This window comes from Dendrobates tinctorius, unplaced genomic scaffold, assembly GCF_039654945.1.
Source record: "Dendrobates tinctorius isolate UK_male_01 unplaced genomic scaffold, ASM3965494v1 ptg000292l, whole genome shotgun sequence".
NCBI classification, from domain to species: Eukaryota; Metazoa; Chordata; class Amphibia; order Anura; family Dendrobatidae; genus Dendrobates; species Dendrobates tinctorius.
The window spans coordinates 1,278,533-1,290,759 of NW_027361959.1; positions in this window are offsets into that span (position 1 = coordinate 1,278,533).

Consider the following 12,227-nt stretch of genomic DNA (forward strand, 5'->3'; position numbering starts at 1 on the left):
GAAAGTATTCACCCGTTTGGCTTTTTACCTATCTTGTTACGTTACAACCTGTGTTTAAATATTTTTGTAATCCAATTTGTGTATGATGCATCAGCACTAAATAAAAAACAATAAAAAATAAAAAATCAGCACTAAATAGTCTAAGTTGGTGAAGTGAAGTGAGAAAAATATTGGCAAAAATTAAATTTACGGGATCAAATAAAATAAAATTGGCATGTGCATATGTATTCATCCCTTTTGCTATTAAGCCCCTAAAAATTTCTGGTGCAAGCAAGTACCTTCATAAGTCGCATGCTTAGTGAAAGGTAGTCCACCTGTGTGCAATCCAAGTATCACGTGGTCTGTCAGTATATTATCTTCTCTGAAAGGTGACAGAGGCTGCAACACCATTAAGCAAGCGGCACCACTAACCAAACAACACCATGAAGACCAAGGGGATCTCCAAACTAGACAGGGTCTTAGATGTTGAGAAGTACAAGCTCAAGTTGGATTATAAAAAACTAGCTTTTGAACCCGTTCTACACCCGGGTGGCGAGCATTTATATTGGTATATGGTCTCCTTCCTGGTATGTGCTGTTTCCATCCTGTGCCCTAATCTTGTCATGTGCTGGTACCATCTTGCGCCCCCATCCTGTCATATACTGCTCGCATGCTGTGGCCCCTTCCTGTCATGTGCAACCCCCATCCTGTGCCCTCATCCAGTTTTGTGCACCTCATCTTGTCATCCTGTTATGTGGTGCTGACATCCTGTTATGTGCTGCTCCCATCCTGCACCCATCATGTCTTGTGCTGCTCCCATCCTGCACCCCCATTCTGTTATGTGCTGCTCCAATCCTGTGCCCCCATTCTGTAATGTGCTGCTCCCATCCTGCACCCCCATTCTGTCATGTGCTGCTCTCATCCTGTGCCCCCATTCTGTAATGTGCTGCTCCCATCCTGCGTCCCATTCTGTAATGTGCTGCACCTATTCTGTGACCCCATTCTGTCGTGTGCTGTTCCCATCCTGCATCCCCATTCTGTAATGTGTTGTCCCTATCCTGTCATGGGGTGCTCTCATCCTACGTACCCATCCTGTCATGTGGTGCTCACATCATGTCATGTGCTGCTCCCATCCTGCACCCCTATTCTGTAATGTGCTGCTCCCATCCTTTAAAATGGGTGCAAATTGTGGGCATCAGTTACATATTTAAATAAATCAGTGATGTGAGCAGAGGGGGCATGGGAACATGGGGACACTGTGACGCCGGAATCAGCGCCTGCGCAGACCGCACTGTCCGGCACCATTTTTTTGGTGGGCGGAAATGCCATGATGTCAGAAGAGGGTGGGATTGTGCCGCTGAAATCAACACCTGTGCAATCTGCGCTTTCCGGTGCCATTTTTGTGAAGACACACTGCAGCGCAACAACCCGCCCACTCCTGACATCACGGCGAGACAACGCAGCAATACCGGATCGATAAGTTGTTGTGCCAGAGATCACGGTATACACTCAGTGCTTACACATACCGTGATCTCCAGGGCCACACTCCTCATCCCCGGATGCGTTACTCTGTGAGGTCCAGACTGCGCAGGCACGTCACACTTGCGCAGTCTATAAAGGCTTCGGCCAGAGTGACACTCCTAGCATTATATTATAGATATTCCAATCTCTGATGATCCCCTGAGCACCAGCAAATCCATTATAATCAAATGGAAAGAACATGATACTACAAGAAACCTGTCAAGAGAGGGCTGCCCACCAAAACTCTCAGCCCAGGCAAGGAGTGAATCAATCAGAGAGGCATCATAGACACCAAAGTTTACCCTGAAGGAGCTGCAGAGTTCCCAAGCATAGACTGGATTTTCTGTCCATATGACCACAATACGCCATACACACCATAGAGGTGGCCTTTATGGATGAGTGGGCTGAAAAAAGCTTTTATTTACACACAAGAACCATAATGCTCATTTGGGAGTCTAACAAAATGTATAAAGGAAGGTACTGTTAGGGCTGGCGGAATGCACCAAATTATAAAATTGTAGTATGTGCGTTCACAGCCCAGGGTCCACCGTGCAGAGGTGGTACACTGCTGCTAGTTAATGGCGGAAGAATTAAGCAGTGTGAAAACAGTCACACATGGGTTACGTCACCCAATGTGAACAGGAGCAAACTCTGTTAATGCACAGAGCCGCACAACCGCTGAACGTAGATGCCGGAGCCTGTTTAGCTCATAGAGCCTGGCCAAAAGAGCGCACAGTGTACGGCCACAGAACACTACCCCAAGGACACGGGGTTAGAGTCCCTCTAGGCCCACTGATCGCGCGGTGTCGCTGTCTCGAGCGCCGTTATAGACGCTGACTATGGGGTGTGGAGCACGTGCACTGAGGCGTGCCGAGTCACTGGTGAGGACTGATGCCTGATTCAACCTCTGACCTACCTACGCCTAAGCCTGGGCGCTAGCAGGCTAGGCTGCACGACACATGCGTACCAAGGGTAGGGGTTTCTTAATGAGACATTCACCAGAGACATTCATACGTGCATACATCACTCACTCCACATAGTCTGTAAATACAGTCTATCCTAGCGCATGGCCGAGTGGCCATGTGAACCTTTTTAGCCACGAGCATCCGGGACCTTCCTGGCTTCTCGGATGGGCCAATCCGAACAGGAGTAGGACCTGAGCACGTGACCTTCGATCTCCAATGGGAGATCACTCCCCGGGCATGCTCAGTGGCCCGACATGGGGACTTAGTCCCTGGAGAATCTCACTGCTGAGCAACATGTATTGCCATAGCTGTGCCAGAGGTGGCAGCAGCAGCAAGCAAACCCACGGAGCTGGTCTGGGCAGAGCGCCTGGACTGGCGAGTTTGCTGAGCAACCTCCTCTGCGGCTGGAGAGGAATGGGAGACTGCTGGAAGTAAGGCAGCGACAGAAATCTGATGCTTAACAGGTACTGTGGTCAGATGAGACCAAAATTTAACTTTTCAGCCACCAAAGTAAACGCTATACAACCCCTGGCAAAAATTATGAAATCACTGGCCTTGGAGGATGTTCATTCAGTTGTTTAATTTTGTAGAAAAAAAGCAGATCACAGGCATGGCACAAAACTAAAGTCAATTCAAATGGCAACTTTCTGGCTTTAAGAAACACTAAAAGAAATCAAGAACAAAATATGTGGTAATCAGTAATGGTTACTTTTTTAAACCAAGCATAGGGGAAAAATTATGGAATTGCTCAATTCTGAGGGAAAAAATGATGGAATCACCATGTAAATTTTCATTCCCAAAACTAACACCTGCATCAAATTAGATCTGCTTGTTAGTCTGCATCTAAAAAGGAGTGAGCACACCTTGGAGAGCTGTTGCACCAAGAGGACTGACATGAATCATCGCTCCAACATGAGAGATGTCAGTTGAAACAAAGGAGAGGATTATCAAACTCTTAAAAGAGGGTAAATCATCACGTAATGTTGCAAAAGATGTTGGTTGTTTACAGTCAGCTGTGTCTAAAATCTGGACCAAATACAAACAACATGGGAAGGTTGTTAAAGGCAAACATACTGGTAGACCAAGGAAGACATCAAAGCGTCAAGACTGGAAGCTTAAAACAATATGCCGGTGCTGACCCTAGTGGTTGCAATACCACTACTCCAACCCAGGTCAGTCCATAACAGAATAATCTTGAGCACAAATTTGAGTTTGTTGTGCCCAACTGAGGCAGTAAGTTGCTGAACTTCAGAATTTTGGGGCCACATGCCAAGAAAGATTTTCTAAGTTGCCAACTCAGGTGTTGGGTCAGCAAAAAGAAATTATTGCATTACACAGGCAACTTCTGGATTTGCACAATTCTGGCTCGGAATCAAATGCACGCATGCCGCTGCAAGCAAAGTTTAGTGGGTATCATTATCATTACCATGGATTCCTAAATCAATGCCGTATCTATTTTCACATGCAACCTTCTCTGTTTACCAGTGACAGGAAAAAGGTTCTGTTCATCATTAATCTCCTGACTGATGAAGCACTTGCATGGGCCTCACCTTATGTGGAAAATAATTCTGACCTCCTTTACGACTTAGTTTCCTTCATCACAGTTATGGATCATGTGTTTCATGACCTGAATCATTGTTCTACAGCTGAAACAAAATTGCATAACCTACGTCAAGGGCGGTGCACTGCAGCTGAATATTCCTTCGAATTCTGCCCCTGCATAGCAGACACCACATAGAATTTAATTGCCCAGAGGATTCAATTTCACCGTGGATTATCAGAGCTAATAAAGGATGAACTTGTAAGGGTCGAGACCCCTGATAATTTAGGGGACTTTTGCAATTGTGCATCCGAATTGATCAGAGACTCATTGAAAGAAGAAAGGAAAGACTGCAAGTATTTGGAAACAACCCTAACTATTCCTTTACTCAATCTGCATTAAAAAATCAGCAGGAAATGGAAAGTGTGCCTGAAACTATGCAAATTGATGTCATCTGAAATCCTCTCTCTGCAGTAGAGAAGGAGATGTGACGTACAGAAAATTTATGTCTCTATTGTGAGGGCTCTGGACATTTTGCCATTAATTGTCCTAATAAAAGGACCATAGCCTTCATAAATGCCAAACCTGCAAGCAATGTAGACCTTTCTGAACAGCTAGATCTGGTTATGCAGACCATCTCATTTGTTATGAAGGATATGGGCAAAGAGCAATCACCATCATCTCATTTTGTCGTTCCTATACAGGTCATAATTGGGAGGCAAAAAATACAATGCACTGCCATGTTAGATTCTGGAGCAGGAGGAAATTTCATGGACTTACAATTCACACTTGATAATAACATTGCAAGTAGGACTAAATTCATGCCAATCGATAAGGAAACTGTGGATGAATCACTTTTATCGCTTGTACCTGTTACAAGACAATTAAGCTTGATATCTGTATTGAACTGAATCATCATTAAGCAGTTAATTTTCATCTTATTTAATTTCCAAAATTACCAGTTATTCTAGGAATTCTCTGGTTTTTAATCCATAACCCGTCTATTAACTGGGCATCGAGAACCATTACCTTTCCCTGTAAGTACTATAAGATCAATTGACATGCTAATGTATCTGTTTACAAATTCAAGTATTCAAAATTTTGATTTGTTGTTTATCTCGATGACATTCTAATATTTTCAGATTCCTTGGAGGAGCATAGCAGACATGTCCAGTTAGTCCTGGAACTTCTACAGGAGAAAAATCTCTATATCAAACTTGTAAAATGTGAATTCGAACAAACCAGAACTCAATTTCTGAGCTATATCATCTGCCCAGAAGATTTGAGCATGGATCTCAGTGAAATTAGAGTGATAGCTGACTGGCCTACCCGTAGAAATTTAAAAGATGTTCCAAGCTTTACAGAATTTGCAAATATCAACAGAAGAAAACTATTCAAAAATTATTTTACCAATTACTCCACTCACAAAGAAAACCAAATTGTTTTTCTGGTCTCCACAGGCACAATTGGCTTTTGACAAACTAAAGACATTTTTTACTTCCACTCCATTACTAGTCCATCCAAATCCTGAACTGCCATTTGTTGTTGAAGTAGATGCCTCAAACTCTAAGATGGGAGCCATTTTATAACAGCGATTTGGAGACAAAATGCATTTTCATCAATGTGCACTCCTTTCTCATACCATGTCATCTGCAGAAAGGAACTATGACATTGGAAATAAAGAACTTTTAGCTATTAACGTTGCCTTTTCTGAATGGAGACATCTTTTGGAAGCTGCCAATCATCCGGCCACTGTTTATACTGTCCATAAAAATTTTGAATTTATCCATACAGCTAAGAGGTTGTCTGCAAGACATGCACGTTGGGCTTTATTTTTCTCCAGGTTTAATTCTATAATTTTTTATTAGCCTGGTTCAAGAAATGGCAAGGCTAATGCTCTTTCCTGGATTTTTACTGAAACTGGACCTCTGGAGAGATCTAACAATGACTGTACCATTCTACATCCAAAATTTTTTGGGGAAATACTGGACTCCAAAGAAGTTTTGACGAAAATAATATATGGATGCCAAACTGACTTTTTCTTAACCATCCTTCTAAATACATTGATCTTTCTTTTAAGGAGTGATTTTGTATGCAAAACCACCAAACATATGTTCCTGAATCTACTCGACTTGAAGTCCTAAAACTCGTCCATGATTCTAAACTTGTAGGACACCCTAGCATCATGAAAATGCAAGAAGTATGTGAGAAAATATATTTCTTTCTGTTTATGACGTTCAAGGAAAAAGATGCCACAGTCTTCTTATCTAGAGGACGCCTTCAACCTCTTCCAGTACCATCCAGACCTTGGGGATCAATCTCAACAGATTTTATCATGGACCTACCTCCATCTAAAGAAATGACTGCTATCCTTGTTGTTTTGGATTGGCTCACAAAGATGACAATTTTATTCCAACTAAAGGGATTCCTACCGCTGAACAAACTGCAAAATTAATTGTCAAAGAGATAGCTAGGCTGCAAGGAATTCTTGACAATGTCATTTCAGTTTACATCAAGATTTTGGAAAAGCTTCTGTACAGCTTTAGGAGTAACTGTCAATTTGTCTACTGCCTTCTACCCTCAATCTAATGGCCAGACTGAAAAAACTAAACAAAGCCTCGAAAAACGCCTGCACTGTTTTATTTCTTACCTACAGGATAACTGGATGAAATATTTACCAATAGCAGAATTTGCCTATAATAACTTCAAACACAGTTCTACATCCCAAAGTCCATTTTTTGCTAACTATGGCTTGCATTTGGTATTTATTCCTAATCTTCAATTTAATATTTTGGTTCCTGTTGTTACAAACAGACTTATAGAGTTGCAGAAAGCTCAAAAAGAACTAACTGAGATGTTACAAAAGGCCCATGAAGATGACAAAGAAACAGCAGATAAACATTGCAAAGCCCCTACTATCCTTCAAGTCGGTGACAAGGTTTGGCTTTCTACAAAACATCTGAAAATGACTGTATCATCTTCTAAATTGGATCAAAAATTCATAAGAACTTTTCAACTTTCTGCACAAATTAACCCAGTTGATTTCAGTTTAAAATTTCATAACAGCCTTAAAATTCACCCTGTCTTTCATGTAACCTTGCTCAAAACATTCAGTGAGAACCCATTTCCGGGAAGAACTTAGCCACATCCTTCACCAGAAAAAGTCTACGGTGAAGAAGAGCTCATTGTGTATACAGTATTTGGTGCAATGGAGGGGTAACAGACCAGAAGATAATTCATGAGAACTGGAGGGCAATGTCCATGCACCCAGGCTTACAAGAATTTTTCATCAGAAACATCCAGGGAAGCCAGTGCATGAGATGTGCAGAGGCAAACCAGGAAGGAGGGGAGTGCAGTTAGGACTAGAACGCAGCAGCTTTTGTGCACCAAGCTGTAGCTCTTCCCTCTGAGCTATTCAGCTTGCTGGACAGTTCCGTGCTAACCCAAATATTTTACCTGTGTTGTTTCTGATTGTCTCCACCTTGAGTTTCTGATTGGTTCCACCGTGATTTAACACCCTATTTAAACCTGGCATTGCACTCCCTTCCTTGTGAGATTATTGAGCTACTAGCCTCTAGTCAAGCTTCCGTTCACCTGCTGCTTATCCTCAAGATTCTATTGCTTCTCCGTGTACCAATCCATGGCTATCCCTGACTATGCTATGTGTTGTTCCTATAAATTACTTTGCTGCTCCTGTGTACCAATTCCTTGGCTATCCCTGACTATGCTATGTGCTGCTACTTTAAATTACATTGCTGCTCCTATGTACCAACTTCTTGGCTATCGCTGACTATGCTACCTGAGGGGGCTGTCACTTGTAGTTGCAATACCGCTACTCCAACCCAGGTCAGTCCATAACAGTCCCCCTGCCTCTGCTCCATCCGGTGTGTTTCACCATCGTTTCTACTCCCTGGTTGTCCAAGAACCTGTGACCTCTGCCATTAGTGTTGTCAGATGGGAATTTTTTAAATAATTCTTTAACTATGGCCTTCTGGTACTGCAACATTTTATTTGACCTCTCCGCCATGGGAAGGATAGATGTGAAGTTCTCCTTGTACCATGGATTTAGAATGATGACCAACCAGTAATTCGCGTTGGCCAAAATGTGTACAATGCGAGGGTCATGGGAAAGGCAGCGGAACATAAACTCAGCCATGTTTGCCAGACTGCCAACAGCCAAATTTTCCCTATCCCCACCAAGAGGCCAAGAGGACGACTGACCATATTGTCCTTCTCGTCCTCCCTCTCCCTCTTGCTTTCAGGTCATCCATGCTGAACAGACAAGATGAAGGTGGTGTGGGTGCTACCATCTGTAGCACAACCAACTAGATCCTGTTCCTCCTCCTTCTATCACCCAATCTGCTTTGAGAAGATAAGATGAGGCTGGGCTGTGTAGCATCACCCAGCATAGTTTCTTGCTCCAACTTAACTGATTCGCCTGAAAAGTATCCTCTTTACTTGTGAGCAGTGAGCATTCCAGTAGACAGTAAAGCAGAATGATGATGTTGATTATGGCATCATCACCACTCACCATCTTGGTTGAGTCCTCAAAGTTTCGGAGAACCACACAGATGTCAGACATCCATGCCCACTGATCAGCTCTTAGGTGCATGGTATAGCTGGTATTCAACTACTGCCTTCTGCTGCTCACAAAGCCTTTCAAAGATATGTAATATTGAATTCTAATGTGTGGTGACATCACTCACCAATCGGTGAACTGGAAGTTGCAAATGTTGCTGCAGCACTGCCAAGACAGCGGCAGCTGTAGCTGACTTGTGGAAATGGGAACACATGCGGAGTACTTTCACAAGTAGCTCAGACAGATCTGGGTAGATTTTGAGAAACCGCTGAAACACTAAGTTGAGGATGTGAGCCTGGCATGGTACATGTGTGAGGTTGCTAAGCTTCAGAGCCACCACCAGGTTATGGCCATTGTCACACATGACCATGCCTGGTTGTAGGTTCATGGGCGAGAGCCACAGATCAGTCTGGTCTATTAAACCTTTCAACAACTCTGTGGCAATGTGTGGTTTGTCACTTAAGCAGATTAGCTTCAGTATAGCTTTTTGCCACTTGGCTGAGGCAGTGCTGCAGAGCTTGCGATGGATGTTGACATTTTGTGAGCTTAAAGGTGAGGAGGAGGTACAGAAACTGCTGTAGAAGGTTGGGGCAACCCTCATTGAACCAGGTCCCGCAATCATCGGTGTCGGTAGCACATGTGAGGTTGCAGAAAGCTTCTGTCTTCACAATCCTAAATGGCAAAATTTCCAGGGCAAGCAGTTTGGAAAAATGGCCTTAGGTTGGGTGGCTGCATATTTACACTTGCATTCCAATGACTGTGGTAGGGACCACTGAATGTTGCGCTGTAACAAGGACATGGGCGTGGTTGCTGACAGTGGTCGCAAGTGTGCAATGACACGTGCAGGGTGGGAGTCATCTTCGCCTACATCATAGACAGGGGATTGACATGCACATAGAACAGGGGAAGAGGCAGTGGTGTCAACCATAGACACTGTTTCTAGACTCTGGCCTTTGGCCCAAGTAGTCAGGCGCTTTGTTTGCATGTGACTGAGCATGTTGGTGGTATTCAGGCTAGTAGTTGTACTGCTCTTGCTGATGCTGGCATGGCAAATGTTGCAAATGTTTTTTTTGCTATCTGGATTGTCTTTAAAGAAATGCCAGACTCAGGAACACCTAAACATTGGCTTGGCAACTTCACCAGTGTTGGTGCTCTGGGGAACAGTTGTCCACCCTGTGTCTATGGCCACCCCACTGCCTCTTCCTGCCTGTTGTGGTGCAGTTGATCCCTGCTTCTGTGAGCTGCTGTCCTCGTTCTGCATGTCACCTTCCTAAGTTGGGTCAGTGACTTCAACTACCTTGTCTTCCACTTCCAGAGCCTGGTCTTCCACCTGACTTTCTAATGTAACAACAATACTTATGGGCAATTGTGTCTCATCATCATTCACCTTTTGAGACAGTAATTGCACTTTCACACTGTCACCTTCTTGTGAGTGTGTCTGCTCAAATATTTGAGCATTGCTATATTCAATCTCCTCATGTCTCACTTGAAATGGGGCAGGGCGAGAGGCCAGAAACTATAAATGGAAATGTGTACAGTTCTTCAGAGTGTCCAAGTGTGGTATCACTTGTTTACAGGCACCCAGCATGGTTGGAGAAAGGAGCATCAAGGTGAGGATTATGTGATCCAGAAACATAGCTACTGAGACTGGACCATGTAGAAGACAGGGTGGTGCTGTCAAAGGAACTGGAATGATTATCTGCATCCAACAACCTTTTCATACTGGTCTGACTTCAAGATTAGTGTTTAATGCCCCCCCTACAAAGTGGGACAGGAAGCTAGGTCAGCTTGATGTGTGTGTTTGTTGTGCTCCTGTGGCAAGCACAGTTTCATCTTGTCCATGACCTCTGCCTCTGTGCTCACCATCAGCATCACTCCCACTTTCCCATCCCTTGCCCATTTTAAATTTGTCACAATATATCTGTCTTGAGAAAACATTGCAGTCTTACTATAGCAGGGAAATTTACAACAGTGACAGCAGGTGCCACTGGGAGAAGTAATTTCTCGTCAGCCAGCGCCTGTGCTCAAAGTAAAAAAAAACTAAAAACGTTACAGCTGTCACAGCGCTGCCGAGTCATGCTGTCAGATGTCAGCGTGACCTAGCAGAGATACTGTGACCGGCAGTGGTGACCCGCGATCAAAAGCTTACTGCAGGTCAACAGGCACCGGCTGATGAGAGACAGCTCCTCTCATCAGGCTATGTCTGCTGTCACTGATAGAAGTGTCAGCAAGTGTCTCTGTGGTCAAATTTAAAAAAAATGCAAATTAATTATATACATATAGAAATAAAATAAGAAACACATTATACTCACCTAACACCAAATCTCTGATGCCCTCATCTCCTATAAAAAATGTGAAATAAAAAACAACATATACTCACCTAACATCCAATTCCCAATGCCCATGTCTCCTAGAAAAAAAATTAAAAATAACCACCATTTACTCACCTGTCCGCCGTAGTCCATGTAATCCCGAATGTCCCATGGCTATCTCATGTGTAGAACATTGAGATGTGAATGCTCTACCCGGCCGCCGATGATACACTGACAGGAATCTCATTGCTCCCACAGTGTAAAGCATTGAGCTGCTGGGAGAAAGGTCACACGAGTTCATGATGAACTCCAGTGAACTTTCTCATGCAGTGGTGGTGCCATGAGATCACCGTAGCTCATCAGCTGATGAAATTGTGTGACCTCTCTCAAGGCAGCTCAATGCTAAACACTGTGGGAATGATTACCTCCTGTGTGAGTGTATAGCCGACCGTCTTTGAGAAGGGATACATCAGTGACTGCTCTCAAAGTCATCAGTATCATTGTGGGATATTATGGATTATCTTCTCTGTGGACAGGTGAGTAGAGTTGAGCGAAACGGGTCAGTCAAATTAAAAAATAGCCGACTTTAGCTAAAGTCGGGTTTTGCTGATCGAAACCCGACCATAGTGTGAGGTCGGCCATGAGGTCGCTGATCAGAGCGCCAAAGTTGCGTTTCAAATAATGCTTCCAGCGCCTTTTCTCAGCCAATGATGGAGGATGCACACTGTGTGCAACGCGATGACATGGGCAGCGGCAACCACCATCTTAGAGAAGGGCATTGAAGTGATTGGCTGACTTTGTGTGGCGTCACAGTGGGTATAAAAGGCTGTGACCGCCAACCGCCATCTTACTTCTGCCGATCTTACAATAGGGAGAGGTGCTGCTGCTGCTTCTGAATAGGGAGAGCGTTAGACAGGGAAGAAGAAAAAAAAACTGCTTCTGCTGATAGCGCTTTTCACTGTACAGTTAGTGTGCAGTGAAAGGGGAGGATTTTTTTTGTGTGCAGCAGCGCAGGTGGTGATTAGGCTGCCTTTTAAGACTACCTGCTAGCTGCATTGCTGTGAGCACACTGCTGTTCAAACTGCTTTTTTCAAAGCACTCCAACTTTTATTATTTTGTCCTGGTGAGTTACTGAGCGTTCATTTTTTCACACACCGTATAGCGGTGTACGCTCCTCACACACTACCGTGTTCCGGCTGGTATCACGTACAAATAGAAGCTATCTGGATGTGACTCTGGAAGAACAAGCCGAGGAGATTTTCCATTTTTCCAGACCTACACCTTAGAGAGCTGTCCGTTTTTCAAACAGTTTCGTATATCTGCTGTTTGAT